This window comes from Pinus tabuliformis, chromosome 9, assembly GCF_031772625.1.
Source record: "Pinus tabuliformis cultivar Carrire ecotype Pingquan chromosome 9, CPIR1, whole genome shotgun sequence".
Taxonomy (NCBI): domain Eukaryota; kingdom Viridiplantae; phylum Streptophyta; class Pinopsida; order Pinales; family Pinaceae; genus Pinus; species Pinus tabuliformis.
Genome location: NC_142307.1, coordinates 1,943,715,168 through 1,943,734,198, shown reverse-complemented (window position 1 = coordinate 1,943,734,198; position 19,031 = coordinate 1,943,715,168). Strand labels below are relative to the sequence as shown.

At 37.6% G+C, this 19,031-nt stretch overlaps 1 protein-coding gene across 1 annotated transcript in view; it reads right to left on the bottom strand.

Annotated features, from left to right (window-relative positions):
• Positions 1-19,031, bottom strand: part of LOC149156747 (peroxisomal nicotinamide adenine dinucleotide carrier-like) — a 96,391-nt gene that overhangs the window by 53,122 nt on the left and 24,238 nt on the right. The window lies entirely within an intron of this gene.

Here is a 19,031-nt window from a genome sequence, read left to right as displayed (position 1 = left end):
GGACGGACTGTAGTTTTTGGTGTATCGATTTCAGGTCCGAAGGTCGAAATAGTGACACGTGGCACTTCGTACAAGTTTGCTCTACTGAACCAGTCTATAATCAGGTCATCGTGGAAGATTTGGAATAACTCTTTCTTAGAGAATCCAATCTTGATCAAACTTGCGGGGTTGGAATGAGGACTCAAAGGGCTACCACAGGACGAAATTTCAGACCTTGGAGATCCGCAATTACAGAGATACAACCAATTCAATATCGAGCTCCTACAAAGCCAAAAAAGGTGTGTAGTCTTTTTAAAATTTTGCATAAGTTTGGTTTGAAAAATTAGTTTGAAGAAATTCAAAGGACATAGTGAAGCATAATTATCATTAATTGATGCCCCGAAGAAAGAAAATTGAAACACCTAGTAAACAACCTGAAAGCTCTAGCATGACTCATGAAGAAGAAGAAGAAATGCAACATGATATATCAAAATTACGAGACCAAGTGCAACAAATTTCACTCTCACAAAAAGTAACAGAAGCTAAGATGGATGGTTTAAAGAAAGGTGTGGAAGCTAAGATGGATGGTTTAAAGAATGGCATGGAAGCTAAGATGGATGGTATAGAAACAAAACTTAAAGGCAACATGGAAGATTTGAAGATATATTTGACAAAGTTGCTACAAGAAATGCTTACTAATGATGAAAGGGTAGTAAAGGAAACTCGTGATGAGAACAAAAGAAATGTTAATCATGATTTCATAGACTCTAATGTTAGATTCAAGACCCACCATGTTCCAAAGATCGATATGAGGAAGTTTGATGGCAAGGATCCCGTAACATGGATACTACAGATGAAGCAATATTTCGATCTCCATAATGTGCAAAACACACAAAAAGTATGCTTTGCAACTTTATATTTGGAACCCAATCTGTTTGAATGGCATCGATGACTTTGCTCTCGTAAACAAATTATCACTTGGGCACTTTTTACAGAAGAAATGATAGCACATTATGAGGATATAAAAAGCAGCACTTTTTTTAGCCAATTGATAGATCTCAAACAAAAAGGTTCAATGGTGGAGCACATTGAGGACTTCCAAAAATTGAATATAAGGGTAAAAGATATTCCAGAGGAGCATAGGATTGATGTGTATAGCAGTGTTGTTAAAATCGCGATATTATCGTTTTATCACGATTTTTTCCCGGAGTTGATATTATCGCGAGTAATACTCGCGTTTTTTTTAGACACAATTTTTTTGAAAAAAATCGCGATTTTTTCCCAATTTATCGCCGAGGGTCGGGGCAGTGCGGTTTTATAACGGATGCTAAATGTTCGAAATGCAATTTTTTTTAAGAAACAAATAATTTTTGAGTGGGGCAGCTTAATAATCAAGTCTAGGCCCTAGTATTGATATGTTATTCATGGTAATGTTAAATTCTTAAAGTAAAAGGATTACTTAAATTTTTAATATTACCATGAAATGACTCGGGATGTTTGAGAGTGGTTCCAGCCTCATTGGATTTCATATGGAGAAAGTTGAATTTTAGATTTCATTCAAAATCCAGCAGACTTATCAGTTTTTCAGGATTTCAGGATTGGAAGATTGTAATGTTTCCAGGTGACACCACCTGCCCGGGCTACCCCTGCCACCAGTAGAGGACGTGGTCTACCTCCTATAGCTCCTACTTGTAGTTTTTCAACTTCTAGAGCACAGCAAACTCCACTGCCAACTCCACCAACACCAGCATCTACATCTAGAGGGAAAGGGAAAGTTGTGGCATTTTCTCACAAGAGGGGCAGAGGAAATCAATAGGATTAGACTTTAGTTATTTTCTTCATTTTATTGTATATGACATTATGACATGATGAGATACATTATTATATTTTTTGTTGATATTTTGAGGTTGAGTTGGGACTCAGGAGTCAGGGCTTACTATTCAGGACATGATTCAATGTTATGTGTGATTTTAGCACTAGAAATGATATTAAACATCTTATATATTAGCTCTTTTATCATATTTATGTGTCAATGTATTTATTTTATGTTGTAGATGGTTTAAATATTAAAAAAATTGAAAAAAAATGAATATTTTTGTACTGAACGATTTTTTGCCGATTATTTCCCGATAATTACGATTTTTTCCTCGCACCGATATCATCCCGATAACGATTAATGCAACATTGATTCATAGGGACATTAAGGGATAACATCCAACATGAGGTTCGCATTTGGGAACCTGATTTATTGAAGAAGACATTCAGTTTGGCAAGAAAATTTGAAAGCAAAATTATGGCAACAAGGAAGCCTACCAATCACAACTATAAAGATGTAAATGTTGTTACCCCTAGCCTTCCACAACCCACAAGGTTGACACCACAACAATTGGAAGAAAAAAGAGCAAAAGGGCTTTGTTACAGTTGTGATAGCAAATACACTAAAGGTCATAAGTGTGCTAAGAAAAATTATTTTACATAGATTGTGAAGAGGAAGAAGAAAAGGAACAAGAAACATCAAAAGAAGAGGATACACATCAAGATCAAAGCCTAAAGAAAGAAGAAATGAATCCGACCATATCTTGTAATGCATTGGCCGGAATAACGACTCCTCAAACTATCAAGATAGAAGGGCATATCAAGAAGAAAAAGGTAATAGTGTTGATTGATTCGGGCAGTACCCATAATTTTATTCATTGTAAAATAGCGAAGGAATTGAATTGCTTCCTATATCCAGCACCAAAGTGTCAAGTGATGGTTGCAAATGGAAGAACCATAAATTGCTCTAAACAGTGCCATAATATCAAGCTATCCATGAGAGAATATGTGTTGAATAGTCCAATGCTTTCCATTCCAATGGGTGGTGCTAATGTTATACTAGGAGTCCAATGGCTACAATCTTTGGGTACAATAGCTTTTAATTTTCAAGAACTTTTCTTGAAAGTTTTTTTAGAAGGAAAGGCAGTTCAATTAAGGGGTATCACAAGGAAACCGGGAAAGATAATCAGCTCTAACCACATGACAAATCTTCTAAAGAAAGAACAATGTGGCGTAATTGCACAATTATGTTCCCTAGAGGTTCCCACGTCGAAATCATCTATTTCTCCAGACCTCCAAAAAGTCTTGGACAATCATTCCAAGGTATTTGAGACTCCCAAAGGCCTCCCACCTATTCGTGATCATGATCATGCTATTCATTTGATTCCAGGAAGTGTTCCTCCAAACATCAGGCCTTACAGATATCCCTATGCCCAAAAGAGTGAAATTGAACGTATGGTTGCAGAAATGCTAAAGGCTAGTATAATTCAACCTAGTCAAAGTTCTTTCTCTACTCTAGTAGTATTGGTGCACAAGAATGATGGATCATGGCACATGTTTCCGGATTATAGAGAGCTCAACAAGCTCACTATTAAAGACAAATTTCCCATTCCTGTCATTAATGAATTATTGGATGAATTGCATGGAGCAATTTACTTCACCAAGCTGGACCTTCGTTCAGGATATTATCAAATCATAATGAAGATTGAAGACACTCTGAAAATAGCATTTAGAACTCATGAGGGTCATTATGAATTTTTGGTCATGGTTTTTGGACTTACCAATGCTTCTACATTTCAAGGTTTGATGAATTCCATTTTCAAACCCTTCCTTAGAAAATTTGTGTTAGTATTTTTTGATGATATACTAATCTACAGCAAGTCTTGGAAGGATCATGTTCAACATGTTGATAGAGTGCTCAAACTATTGGAGGAGAAACAATTATATGCAAAAACCTCCAAATGTTTCTTTGGAGTACAAGAGGTGGAATATTTGGGTCATATTCTATCTCATGAAGGTGTTAAGGTAGACCCTAGCAAAAATAAAGTCATTAAGGAATGGAAAATCCCCACATCCATAAAGCATCTGTGAGGATTTCTCAGGTTGACAGAGTATTATCACAAGTTTGTTAAGAATTATGGGAGAATAGCAGCACCTCTAACAACATTACTGAATAAAGATGCATTTTCTTGGACTCCAGAAGCAACGAAAGCCTTTGAACATCTTAAAGAGGCAATGTGCCAAGCACTGGTCTTAGCTATGTCAGACTTCACAAAAACCTTTATTGTGGAATGTGATGCCTCAGAAAATGGAATTGGTGTTGTTTTAACGCAAGAAGAAAGACCCATTGCTTTCGAAAGTCGTCCAATCAAAGGAAAGTATTTACACAAAGCCATTTATGAGAAGGAAATGTTCGCAATACTACATGCACTTAAAAAATGGCGACCTTACCTAATGGGAAGACACTTCAAGGTAAAAACGGATCATGATAATCTTAAATACTTTTTAGAACAAATATTATCTTCAAAAGCATAGCAAAAATGGGTCACAAAGATGTTGGGTTATGACTTTGAAATCATCTACAAAAAAGGGAAGCAAAATGTTGTTATAGATGCACTCTCAACAAAGGATGAGGATGTGGAAGCATTGCTTTGCGCCATTTCTATTATCCAACCTAATTGGATAAACGAAGCAAGGGATGAATGGAAGAATGACGAAGAAGTTTGGACACTCATTCAAAAATTACAACAAGACCCCAGTACATCTCATACATTTAGCTGGAAAAAGGATTCATTATGGTACAAAGATCACTTATACCTTTGTAAGAATTCCCAACTCAAACAAAAGATTCTTATGGAATTGCACACCTCTCTCTTAGGAGGGCACTCAAGATTTTTAAAAACTTACCACGGGGTTAAGAAGGAATTTTTTTGGGATGGCCTTAAATCTGATATTCAAAAGTTTGTGGCGGAATGTTTGGTTTGCCAACAAAATAAAGTTGAAACAATTAAGACCTCGATCCCCAGGTCTATTACAACCTTTATCCATTCCAAGTAAAGGTTGGGAGGAGGTTTCAATGGATTTTATCATAGGTTTACCTAAGCCCGAAGGAAAGAGTGTCATCATGGTGGCAGTTGATAGACTTACCAAGTATGCACACTTTTGTGCATTATCTCATCCCTTTAAAGCCAGTGCAGTTGCTATTGCATTTATGGAAACAATTCAAAAGCTACATGGAAACCCAAAAATTCTTGTAAGCGACAGAGATCCCATTTTCACTGGAAATTTTTGGACAAAATTATGTTCTTGTCTGGGTACTCAGTTAGCTCATAGCTCATTGTATCATCCTCAATCTGATGGGCAAACTGAGATAGTGAACAAACGTTTCGAAGGATATCTTCGTTTCTTTGTATCTTATAAACAAGCACAATGGGTCAAATGGTTGCCTCTGGCTGAATAGTGGTATAACACTTCCTTCCATACTGCAGCAAAAATGACCCCCTTTATGGCACTTTATGGATATCATCCACCGTTTATCACATCATATTTAAGAGAAAATTCTAAGGTTCAAGCAATGGAAGATCACATCGAGCATCAACAACAAGTTCTCCAACTCTTAAAGGATAACCTCACTTTGGCACAGAATAGAATGAAACAACAAACAGATCAACATCGTAGCGAAAGAAGTTTTGATGTAGGTGACTAGGTATTTCTACAGCTACAACCATACAAACAAATGTCCCTCAAGCAAGCTAAGAAGGATAATAAATTATCACCAAAGTATTATGGTTTGTACAAGGTGTTGCAAAAGATTGTTACCATGGCATACAAATTAGAGCTTCCTACAACTTCCCAAGTGCACCCAGTTTTCCATGTTTCATGCTTAAAGAAGGTTATAGGTGACAAGCTCCCAGTTCAAACAATATTGCCAGAACTTGATGAGGAAGGAAAAATCATATTGGACCCTGAAGCAGTCACAGAAACAAGAACTCGATAGCTACGAAATCGATCAATTTCAGAGTATCTCATCAAGTGGAAGAACTTACCACTTGAAGATTCCACATGGAAGGATGAGAATTTTATACAGAAGCATCCAGAACTACTCAAGCGTTAAGGACAACACTTTTCTGAAGGAGAGGGGCATGTTAGGCCCCTATAATACTAGTGTATTCCCTTATTATTATTGTCATTGTAGCCCATTATTGTTATTATTGTGCCCATGTTGTCCCCATATTTTTATTATTGTGCCCCATAGAAGCTCACTATTGTTATTGTTGTGCCCTTACATTATTATTGTTATGTCGGCTTTGACTATATTGTGACCCCTTAGACTCCTATATATAGAAAGGAGGTCTTGTCATTTGTATTATCCAAGAATTGTTCATTTGTGTAATGTAAAGGAGGTTGCCCCCTCGAAGAGGCTGATTTTGAAGTCGTTGCTCTATCTTTTCTTCTATTTTGTGAGTTGGTTGCATAACACTCCATGACTGGTAGCTCCATTACATCTATACACTTAGAATGTGGATTGTCATTAGCTTGTCCTCTGACCATGGCACTTGGCCATGAAGTCCTTCCCCTCCATTGCCACCTACTTGCACTAGCACCTATGGATTGAAGGGTTGACCTTGGAAATGCCACCTCCCATTGGGGGATGGAAGCATCTAATAGGGATAACTACTTAGCCACTCCTACAAAGGTAGGGAACACTTTTATGGGACTTGGTTTAGTTATATATTTAAAGGTGATGCCGATTTGAAGTATTAATATGCCCTTAACACTTGAGTATGGTCCACTTAGATGCATTATTGGAATTTTGATTTGAGGTGATGGAAGAAAGAGGAAATTTGATAACCCCATCTTCATAATAAATCTTGAAGGGTGGATCTAATTATGTCTCACAGCCCTAATATGACATTAGTGGGTTGGGTTTGCTACAAGCTACAACTTTGATGACATATTATCTGTTGAACATCTTTCAGTACTTCTGGCAACTCCATCAAGGGTAAAGTCCCTCTTCTTTGTAAAAGGAAGACTCTGTTCTAAGTGTTTCATTGAAGGCATTGGATAGCAACGGAAACAAGCTTTCAGCTCCCTTTTGGAGACTCCATAACAAAGGTATGATTTGATTTCAGTATTGTTACTATTGATCGTTGATATGTTGCAAAATGAGGCTTGAACTTCAAAGATTGATTGGCCTAGAGATCTGGTCTATAAATTTCATTGCTATTTAAAATGGCTTGATTTTCTTCACAGATTTGATGGGAATGGTGGATCTGCAAAACACCAATCTTGAGGATTTCAATAAGTTTGCAGAAAATTTCAGCTTTCAACATGAGGATGTGACAAAGCTTTTTTCAAAGACCTTGGGTGGAGTAGTCAAAGAATCCGGTTAGCATTGTTGTCTCTTGGGGAAAGGAGTCACTGGTTCAATGCTGGCATTTGAAACAATCTTCGTGAATCATTAGGGAAAACATGGAGAATATGAAGATTTCATGGCATAAAATACACAGTACAGCAATAAATCAGAATGGATGGATGATGACAAGGAAGGAACAAGTGATGTAAAGGACCTATCAGTAAAGTTTAGACTCCAGAGCATGCAAGCAGAAGATGTTATGACTCTGACTGGTTAACATGTGCTAGTTGAGCAGAATGTTGAAGGTAAATCAAAGTTTGAAGAACAAGAACAGAATACAATCAAGAGCAGCCTAAACAAAAACATTTGTGTCAATTCATCAACAATGAACAGCAATCTTTAAATCTTGCAATAGGCTCAAATAATGTATCAGATCTGAATCTTAGTGTTATAAGGACCGAACCAGACCGGCCGGTTCAGACCGGTCCGACCATTTTGAGGCAAAACCCGGTTCGCACTGGTGGCTTTAACCATTTTTGTCCGGTTCGGTACAGTAAAGCCAAGTAGAATGCAGCAAGTGGGGCTTGTTTTGCTTTTTTCTTTTAATGTTTGTCTTAGCTGGGCACTAGCCCAAAATAGGTGCCTAATATTCAAGCATATGGCCCTATTATTGCTATGCATTTCATGGTAATGTTAAAAATTTAAAAGATAAAAGATAAATTTTAACATTACCATGAAATGACTCGGGATGTTTGAGAGTGGTTTTGACCTCATTGGATTTCATATGGAGAAAGTAGAATTTGATATCTCACTCAAAATCCAGCAGACTTAACAGTGTTCCAGGATTTCAGGATTGGAGGGATTGCAATGCTACGTTGAATTTTCTCATGTACAAGGGTATGGAACTAGTATTTAATCAAGAGCACCAAGCCTTCTATGTACCTTGATGTTAGTGGCATTGGTTGTTGAACTCCTCTATCATGAGCCTACTAAAACAAATACCCATCACTCAAACAAAATCTTGACTTGACATGCTATGATTTTTCTATCTTATTTTAATGCTTAGCGGGTGATATTAATGACGAAGATCCCAATATAGGCAATGGTTTTGATGATCTGTAGGTATTTGTTGTAGCATAATTTTTTTTGGATGCTAGAGGCCATGTGGAGCTTGTTTGCTGATGTATTTTCGATTTAGAGATGGATTGCACTCAGTGCTATTTTTGTTATGTGCACCCTTACAAGCTATATAAATGAGAATTTTTGCTTATTTGTGTATGAATGGTTTGGATTCATATGGATGCACATGAATAAATATGTTTTTCTTTGAATAGGGTTATTTAATTATGTATTTCTAGTATTAATACCCATTTTAGAAATTGAATTAATACTATGGTAGTTAATTTATGAAATACCGGTCAGTCAGATCCATAGTTATCACAACCAGACAGTCATTGAACCGGTAGACCCCCCAGACCGGGAACTGGTCAAAACTGTACGGAAACCGGTAAACAACAACAGCAGATTTTATCTGAAAATTCATTATCAGAAGAAGACTGTATTGAAGACGTTGCAGAAACTAATATTAGTCAAAATCTGGTATGTGCTGGCAGGAATGAAGTTATTTCCACTTTTTTGTTTGTATGATCTTCAATTAGATTTCAAAAATGAGGAATATAGTAAAGGAGGTTGCTATATTTCTGATTCTTGTGAGCCTCCTATATATGTTGCTAACCATAATAGTGCTCGTACAGATAGATTTTGATCAAACCAACCTCTTAAATGAATGTTGTGTGTATTGTTATGATGATCAAAACATGGTTATGCAACCTACACTGGGAAGATTGGAGGAATATAGAGTTGTCATTATATCAAATTCAGAATCAGAAATGTCTCAGTGAGAGGTAGTTACCCAAGAAAACTGCAAAGAGATGTTATTTATTTCGTTTCATTCCAAAAATGATTTGAAGAAAATGGATTATAGGGCAGCAATGCAAAGCATAGATCACTTCGTTATGAATGTCATACATAGAGATAAGAAGATCGATAAGCATGCGTTGTCCCTTGTCATCCAAATATCTCTCATGAATTGATAAGTCACTTGTCTCCTTTGCTGATTTCTGCAATCAAAGATGAAAAATACAATGAAAAGAGCAGCAGAATTTATAGTGTGATGCCTTGCATGCTTATGAGGTTGTATTTGAATTTTCATGGGTGAATGAAGAAATTTCAAACAGCAAACAGTATTAGCCATTGATATTATTAGACAACAAATGGAACCATTAGAGTCAGAAATGTCTTCTATTGGTGACCATGTGGCCTATTGTCGCACAAACTGTCTAGGCACCGCAACAACGCTCAGAGTAAGGGTTGTCACTCTAATCCTTACTAACTCCATTTAGACTCTCTTCTAGACAAGTCAAGGGGGGTAGTCCCTAAGGTGAATGAATGAGGGTAGCCTGTGGAACACAGGCTCTAGAAGATTTTTTTTTTTTTTCTCGGCAAATGACTAATTCTATTAACTGAAAAGTAAAATAATATTACAAGGAGCTGAGGCTTCAGATAACATCACCCGAAAGCACTCAACACAGCAAAACTGCCCCAGTATAGGGAGAGCCTGGGAGAAGCAGTTATAGAAGACAAGAGAACAGAGATAGACCAGCATAACATAAGAAAGCACATGAAAGCAAGGCAAAGACTTTCCCTAGCTGCCCAGAAGATCTTTATACTGTCACTGCTCGAGGGGAATAGCAAAACCATCTGGCTGTAGATGTTAAACCAAAACTGCAAACAAAACTGCCTGAGGTTGACCATATAAAACATCAACAAAACCAAAAGAAGTTTGGGCATGCCCAGGTGGCTTTATACCTCCACGTCCTCATTCGGAGGCATCTCCATCTCCTAACACGCAATACCAGTCCACATTCCTTCAGTTCCTGCCTTCTCGCCTTCTAGATTCGTCGTGGGGTGATGAGTGGCCATGGAATTGCCTTCCCCGTCCACCGGGATGATGGCATCAGAAGGCATAATACCGCAAGGAGCATCTCCTTTGTCTATCATCTTACCTTTTCGATTCTCCGTACTTCCTTCTACCGTAAACTGCTCACTACTTTGAGAATGCTCAGACACCACACGCACCAGAGGATGAAGCTGGCTTTCTTCTTCAGAAAGGATAATAGTGATATGAGCGGTGATCATTGGCCTACTGAGATTGCTCTGAAATTTGAAGTGAGTGGTCTGAAACGCACTGTTCGGGGTCGGCCTGCGAGAAGGGCTATGAGGAGGCGAAACCACCGGAGAGGAGGGGATAGTAACAGGAGGCAGGGCAGGATCCACAGAACCGCTAGCCTTCGAACGCCTTCGGCTACCTCGGCGTCCCCCGGAGCGACTCCTCATACTCTGGCGCACCATGTTGAGGCGGTGAGGGGAGAGCACAGTGAGACCAGGGGCAATGGCAGGAGGGCTATAGAACAGCACAAGGGACCTCTTCGTTCGCACAAGACGGGCCTGAGAGTGCAGCCCAATTCGAAACTCAGGGGCAATTAAAAGCTTGCCACCAATTGCATAGACTAGCCTACCATCACGACCCTCAACATAACAAGACCACAGACCCGCTGCAGGCCAGAACCTGGAGCATGGAGGCTAAGCAAAAGTTGTGGAGAGGATAAAACAGAGCGCCATGAATATAACAGCTGAAGCATCACCTTGGATGAAGCGAGCCATTAATGCAAACATTCCCCCAAATCTGCCTCTCTTAAGGCGATCCAATTTGCGTCGGGTGAAATCCTGGGAAGCCACGCAGAGCAGCAGCTGGCAGTACCCAGCCTGTCCATCAGTCACTAAGCGCATTATGTATCATTAATTTCACCTGCATCCGGGTGGCTCTAGAAGATTTTAAGGATGAACAACTTGACGAATTTAGAATAAGTCTCGATCAATTGAGATAGGTAGACACAATCACAAGATAAAAATGACTACAGACCAGTGCCTTTAATTTGAATTAACCAAAGACTAAATAAATGACAAGTCACCCAAAGCAATTTATAATGTGGCAAAGCGACGATCATGAACAATTAAATGTAAAATGCTCAAAACTTTAACATGCAGGATAATCTAGCAAAATTATCTTTCTCCAATAGTCAATATGATTTAAAACATTTATCGCACCTTGACCATAGAAAAATCATGAAAAATGCATTTAATCACCAAATAACACCAAGGAACTTTAAATTAGAATTTTAATTATTCCTTAAGCAATCAGTTGAATGAAGAAATCAAGATCTTTTAATGTGACCGAATTAAAATGAATCAAAAAGTTAAAAACTAAAATTTTAATGGGCCATAGGCCACATTAAAATATTAAATGTGAAAGCGCAAATCCATTTTAATTTAATTCCTTAGTCTTCAAAAAAAAAAATGTTTTAGATTTTTTTTTAATTTTTTATTTTTTAGATTTTTCAATTTTTTTATTGTTTTTTAATGTTTTTTCAAATGAAAAAATTTAAAATCACAAGTTAAAAATAAAAATGTGCAAAAATGAATTCAAATCAAAAAGTTAAAAATTAAAAATCAAAATCAAAACAAAGGTCGAATTTTAAAAAATGAATCTAACTAAAGCAAAAAATAAAAATCAAATATAAGTCGAAATTCAAATGAAACCTAAAAAAAGGTATATACACTAACCCTAACCACATACCATGCAAGTGAAATAAAAAAACAAAACAAAAAGTCAAGGGTTTGTTTGCTGCATATGCAGATTTGCAGTGGCTTGACGGCGACGGCAACGATGGGCGCAGAGGAAAGCGATGAAGGGAGCCACCAGTTGACGGTGTATGGAGCTACAGCAGAGGACGGGGACGGATTTTCTATGGAAAGGAAAGGATAGAGGGTACGCAGCAATGAGGAGGAAGAACAATTCGACGGAGAAGGGAATACAATGAATTTCTTGCAGTTGGATGGAGTGATGGTGAGCTGCAACGATGGGTGAGGAGAAACCGCAGGCTTGAGGAAACGCAGAGAAAGGAAGACAGATAATGAGGGAAGCTGAGGGATCTTAAGAATAATGCAGATGAATGGAAGGTATGCGGCAAGTGTGAAGGAGCAATACGCAGGAGGGCGAGCTGGAGCCGCAAGGAATTTCGAAAAGGCAACTGCGCAGGAGGGAATCGCAGGCCAAATGAAGGGACATGGGCAGCGACGGATAGGACGAGGGTTTAGCAGGGTTGGAATGCAGCGATGAGCGAAGGAATGGAGCAGTCGAGGGTAGGGGCAGCAGGTGTATGGAGCTGCAGCAAAAGGCTGTGGCCCTTAAAAAAAAAATCGAAATTTTTCTACAATAGAGAAATTGAAAACCCAGGAAGCAAATAGGTAGCCAAAGAACCGAAGAGAAATTTTCAGATTATACTTCTGCTTAAGATTTACCAGTGAAACCCTTAAAAATTTAAATTATTTCCAAATTTAAAAAATTTAACAACCCTTGGACTGCAAAAATCTGGATAGAATCCCTGCAACAATGATGTTGATGAACCCTAGAGATCCAGATTTGGACTCTACACAGTTTTCATCTTCAGATCTGTAGGCTGCAAGACAACAAGAAACACCCAAACGATATATACAATGATAAAACTAAAACCCAGAAAAACCCAAGTCAGAAAACCAAAAATAATTTACAGATCTATGTACAAGAATAGTAGATCTATCAGATCTAAGGAGTATGAATCCAACTCCACTCCGAGATCTGATAATCTAAGGCTCTCAACAGCCACATTCATCAATTTCGCACATAAAAAATTCAATTTTTAAATTTTAAAGAAGGTGTTTAGCTCAAAACCCTTCATGCATCACCGATAAAATCTTATGATAAGCCTGGGATTAAATTAAGTTGGGCTCTTCAGAAAACATGGATCGAGAGTTGGCTGGTCCAACTAAAAACTTCCCTAAACGCCCGATGAACAAAAAATCAAGAATTTCCTGCAAAACTCAATCCAGCCATCAAAATAGAGCGAGAAAATTATAATAAAATTCATATAAATAGAGATACCTACTATTACATTCAAAATTTAAATTATCACTTAAACCCCAGCGACTGAGCAAAATATCTGTACTCAAATCACTCTTTCAGAAGCTATTATCAATGGCTAAAAAAATTTACGCATGAAAACAACACATCTTACAGTATCTCCATGAAGAGTAACACCAGCGAAGATTAACCCCAAAGTTTTTCTTTATTATTCAGAAAAAAAGATTACACGAGTTTTTCACTTAGCACACGACTCAAAAATCGGATGGATCAACTAACAAATGACATCCTATTTAAAGATAAATCTTCCAACCGCTAGTTCGAGAGATCCTCGTCAAAGCAATCTCGACCGTTGATGAGGATTAAAAAAAAATAATCTCATCCGTCGAAATATTAAATTCTTGAGGAAATTCGAATTTTTCAATTAAATGCATTTTAATTAACTCAAAAATAAAAAATTTGAGTTAATTTCCTCAAAAATTTGACTTTGACTTAACCCCCAAGGACCAGAGGCTTAAAGTTTAGCAAAATAATTAATTTACCTTAGTCCCAAGACCTTTTAAAATTTGATTTTTTAAGGACCCGAGAATTTTGCCTTTAAAGAATTTAAATTTACCTAGGACCTAGAATTAATTAAATTTCTGGCTTAGGATTTTAATTAATTTTTTGCCAGAAAATTTAATTAATTAACCTATAAGGGGATAAATTATTTTTCCAACCCTCAAGACACTTTACATCATGATTTTCATATTTTTTACATCAGAAGGGGAAAAACCCACCTGTTAATCCAATAAACCAAGCAATTTGTAATAAAATAACCTAACCAAATAGTTAGGATTATTCCCAAATCACTTTTACATAGACTTGATCTATAACACTAGGACTCGCCTAAGATCCTAGTGACAAAATACATTCCAGCTCTGGAGTGAGACTGAAGGAAAACTCTGTCGACCATTCAAGAATGGATCAGTGAGACAAAAAACCTCCCAGAATGTAGATCATCACCAGAAAAGTAAGTTTACCTAGGCCATTACATACATGGCACGGTTTTGCTGAGATTATTTACATCATATATATGCAGAATGGTTTTACATTATAACATGACGATCAGGCTGATGATGATAGCTGAACAGCACAGACACATCGATCAGGCGTTATCCCTTTTGCGAAAAAAGGGGGTGTACTGCAATGGATCGTTGACACGTAGTGGTCAACATGGCTGACTCTAATCGTCTTTACAACATATTCAGGAATATTGACTAGTATGATCATGTTCAGTCTCGGATGGATGATACTTTGTTCTTTAGAGGCTGAATGAATGACTTATCAGCGTGTTCACTGATTTTTCTATTGTCGTCATTCTTTGGGCTTATAATCAAAATCAAGGGAAAAAATGCTAGTGTTGATGAGTGAAGTGCGTGGGTACACATGAAATATGGTTCACTTAACAATTTGCACCTTGCATGGGTTAGGATAGGTTAGGACATATCTAATAAGAAAATTTATAGCATAAGAGTTGTTCTTAAGTTTTGGTTTGAGGTAGTTTCCTTTCTCCATATCCCTTGTTCGAGTCACTTTTAGATTCCAATTTTAGTGGTAGGTGGTTCACAAGTCGCTGAATAAATTTTGAGGAATTTACTATTGAGTTTCCTCCTGCTTCTAGGTAGTAGGTGTCTACCGTCATATCAAATCATTTTCAATTGCATTGTGTCACAGGTCCAAATTAAGACAAGATCGGGTTGAAGTATTGATGGGTCTTGCATTTGTCTAGGTGGGCGTGGGAATTGGTCGTATTCAATGAGATTTGGGAAGTTGTTTTAACTTTTGAGTCATATCTTATATGATATCTTATCACCTTGACCAAGAGTGAGTCAAATTCGCCCAAGTTGGTCTTACCTCAATTCTAGGATGATTTATACCAGCGATTCAATGTTGATTTTATAACAAATTTGATCATTTCAGCAAGAGATTTCTGAGGTTCTTAGCATTCCACAAAGGAAATGTTGTCGTGATGGAACCACTATTAGCACCAAAAATTACACTTCGTGTAATCTGTGTACTAGCTTTGATATAATATAATAATATTCACTCTTACATCCCGAATAGGGCAGAGGTCAGGGTTTTATGGAGAGTTCTTTCGATTATCTAGCCGTTCCAAACTTGAAACCTCGCTCCAAGCGGGAGCTCCCCTAGGAGAGCTTTAGCCTTGAAAATCACGATCCCTGCAAACCAGAACCGCTACACTCTCGAAATCACTCCCATGTGCATGAATCACACCCCTTGGACATTCCATCCATGCTCTCTACTCACTCCCATAACTGGCCAAATGTGCTAGGTCCCTATAATACTAGTGTATTCCCCTTATTGTTATTGTTAGTGTAGCCCATATTGTTATTGTTGTGGCCATGTATCCCCTATGTTGTTATTGTTGTGCCCCATAGAAGCCCACTATTGTTATTATTGTGCCCTTACATTATTATTGTTATGTAGGCTGATTATATTGTGACCCCTTAGACTACTATATATACCAAGGAGGTCTTATCATTTGTATCATCCAAGAATTGTTCATTTATGTAATGTAAAGGAGGTTGCCCCCTCGAAGAGGCTAATTTTTAAGTTGTTGATCTATCTTTTCTTCAATTTTGTGAGTTGGTTGAATAACATTTGGTATTAGAGTTTTGGATTCTAAGATTTTACTTCTTCAAACAGGTCATCTTTGTGAAAATTTCAAAACTGAAATCCTATTGCAGCAACTGGAATTTATTTTTCTAATTGTTAATTATTTTAACAATTTATCTGTTATGACAAATATCAAATAAATCACACTGCAACCTTCACAAATAAAACTGCGGAAAATAAATAGCGTCGAAATCTGAGAAAAATAGTAGAGCACACATAAAAATATGACACCATTATTTTTTGACTATTGTCCCCAGAAAAACCCAATGCGGGAAAACCAGTGCAGCAGTTGAAGGTTTTATTATTATGCAGCAGTGAAATTTAAGTACAATAATCTAGTTGCCGAATATGGCAATCCTACAGAGAAAAAAACTGGCAAAATTCTAGTGAGGAATTTTCCTCAACCCACAGGCAAATTTGGGCTCTGACTGCAGCTCCAAGTGAGTCGTCCAAATTGCCTTTGCGCTGGTCTACATCACCCTAGCATAGTATCTGCCACGCTCAACCTGAATCAACTACTCCTGTAGTCTTCATGTTTGCCACTAACTGAGAAATTGTCTCTTCGGCCTTCTAGAACTCTTTCCCGGCCTCTGGAACTGAAACTCAGCTTCTCTCCAGCTAAATCGCATTGCCCTCTAGAGGCTTTTGCATGGCCCCCGCGTCAGCCTCACTGTGGTACTTCTGCCTCTCTGCAAATGCACTCGTTGGATCTGGAAAACTTCCTCCAGCCTCACTGTCTCTACCCCTAACTATCTCTGCTTCGATTTCTGGCTCTCCGGTAACCACTGCTGCTCTCTGGAAATCGATATGCCAATGAAATCAAACTCAGTGTTCTCAAGTGCATTCTCCAGGTGCCCCATTGACTTCCTCTTATAATCCTCTATTGGAACTCCAACGGCCAAGATTAAAACTTAATCGATGGCTAGGATCATCATGGAATCGATTCGTGTGAGTTTTTAGATGATTCACACCTTGATTTAATTAATATTGATTAATTAACCAATTTTCCTAAGTTTAGACTTAGGAAACATTAAAAAATTGGTTAATAATCTAATTAAGTCACTTCTATGTGGAATTTCCAAAAACGATTTCTAGGTCTTGGAGATCTCATGTATTCGAGCCTCTCCACCAAATTTCGTGGCTAGAACACATCCAATGCTACAAAAACTAACAATCTTGGCATTTTCGCTATAATTTTTTTTCAACGAGGCTTCAGAAGCTGAAATTGAAACCACGTGGAGCCAAAATCTTAGTGAACTTCGTGTACGAATTTCAAATCTTGGTTCGCTATATTTTTGAAGATATGATCCGAGGAAGTTAGGGTTTCTGTAAGCTCCAGAATTCCATCTCAAACAGATGACCTAGGGAAAATCGTCATAACTTTCTCCCCGAAGATAGGATTTGAATTTCGTAAAAAGTGACTGAAACTGCACGGACTGAAGTTTTTCGTGTATCATTTTCAATGTCAAAGGTAGAAACAGTGACATGTTGCACTCTGTACAAATTCGCTCTATTAAACCAGTCTATAATCAGGTCATCGTGGGAGTTTGGGCATAACTTTTCTTGAAGAATCCAATCTTGGTCTGACTTGTGGGGTTGGAAAGAAGACTCAAAGGGCTACTATAGAACGACATTTTAGACCTTGGAGATCTCAAATTACAGAGATAGAACAAATTCAATATCGAGCTCCTAAAAAGCAAGAAAAAGGTGTGTATGTTTTTTACATAACTTTTGTTTGAAAAATCAGTTTGAAGTGATTCAAAGGGCATATTGAAGCATATATATCGGTATTTGGTTCTAAAATGGCTCCCAAACCAAAGAATTCTACACCCATTAAGCCCTTAGAAAGCTCTACTATGACTCATGAAGAGGAAGAATTGCAATATGATATATCAAAATTACGAGACCAAGTGCAACAAATTTCGCTCTCACAAAGAGCAACCAAAGATGAACTAAAAGGGGACATATATAGCTTAAAAGGGGACATGGATGGTTTAAAAGCATAAATAAAAGGTGGCATGGATGGTTTAAAAGCATAAATAAAAGGTGACATGAATGGTTTAAAAGCAGACATGGAAGGTTTGAAGGAAAGTTTGACAAAGTTGCTACAAGAAATGCTTCCTAATGGCAAAAAGGTATTCCATGAAACTCATGATGAGAACAAAAAAAATGTTAATCATGATTTTAGAGACTACAATGTTGGGTTTAAGACCCACCACATTCCAAAGATCGATATGAGGAAGTTTGATGGCAAGGATTTGGTAACATGGATACTACAGATGGAGCAATATTTTGATCTCCATGATGTGCAACACACACAAAAGGTAGCATTGCATCTTTATATTTAGAACCCAATCAGTTTGTATGGTATTGATGGATTTGTTCTCGTAAACCACTTGTCACTTGGTCAATTTTTACGGAGGAAATGATAGCACATTATGAGGATACAAAGAGCAACACCTTCTTTAGCCAATTGATAAATCTCAAACAAAAGGGTTCAATGGCGGAGCACATTGAGGACTTCCAAAAATTGAATATCAGGGTAACTGATATTCCAGAGGAGCATAGGATTGATGTCTTCATAGGCACTTTGAAGGATAACCTCCAACATGAGGTCCGCCTTTGGGAACCTGATTCAATGGAGAAGGCAATCAAGGTGGCAAAAAAAGTTGAAACCAAAATTATGGCAACAAGGAAATCTACCACTCACAACTATAAAGATGGAAGTGTTGTTGCTCCTAGCCTTCCACAACCTACAAGGTTGACACCACAACAATTAGAGGAAAAAAGAGCAAAAGGGCTTTGTTACAGTTGTGATAACAAATACACTAAAGGTCATAAGTGTGCTGAGAAAAAATTATTCTACATAGATTGTGAAGAGGAGGAAGAAAAGGAACAAGAAACAACAAAAAAGGAGGATATATACCAGGAACCAACCCTGGAGAAAGAAATAATGAATCCGACCATATCTTGTAATGCATTGGCAGGAATTACCACTCCTCAGACTCTCAAGATAGAAGGATATATCAAAAAGAAAAAGGTAATAGCGCTGATTGATTCGGGTAGTGCCCATAATTTTATTCGTTGTAAGAAAGCCAAGGAATTGAATTGCTTCCTATATCCAGCACCAGAGTGTCAAGTGATGGTTGCAAATGGAGGAACTATAAATTGCTTTGGAAAGCG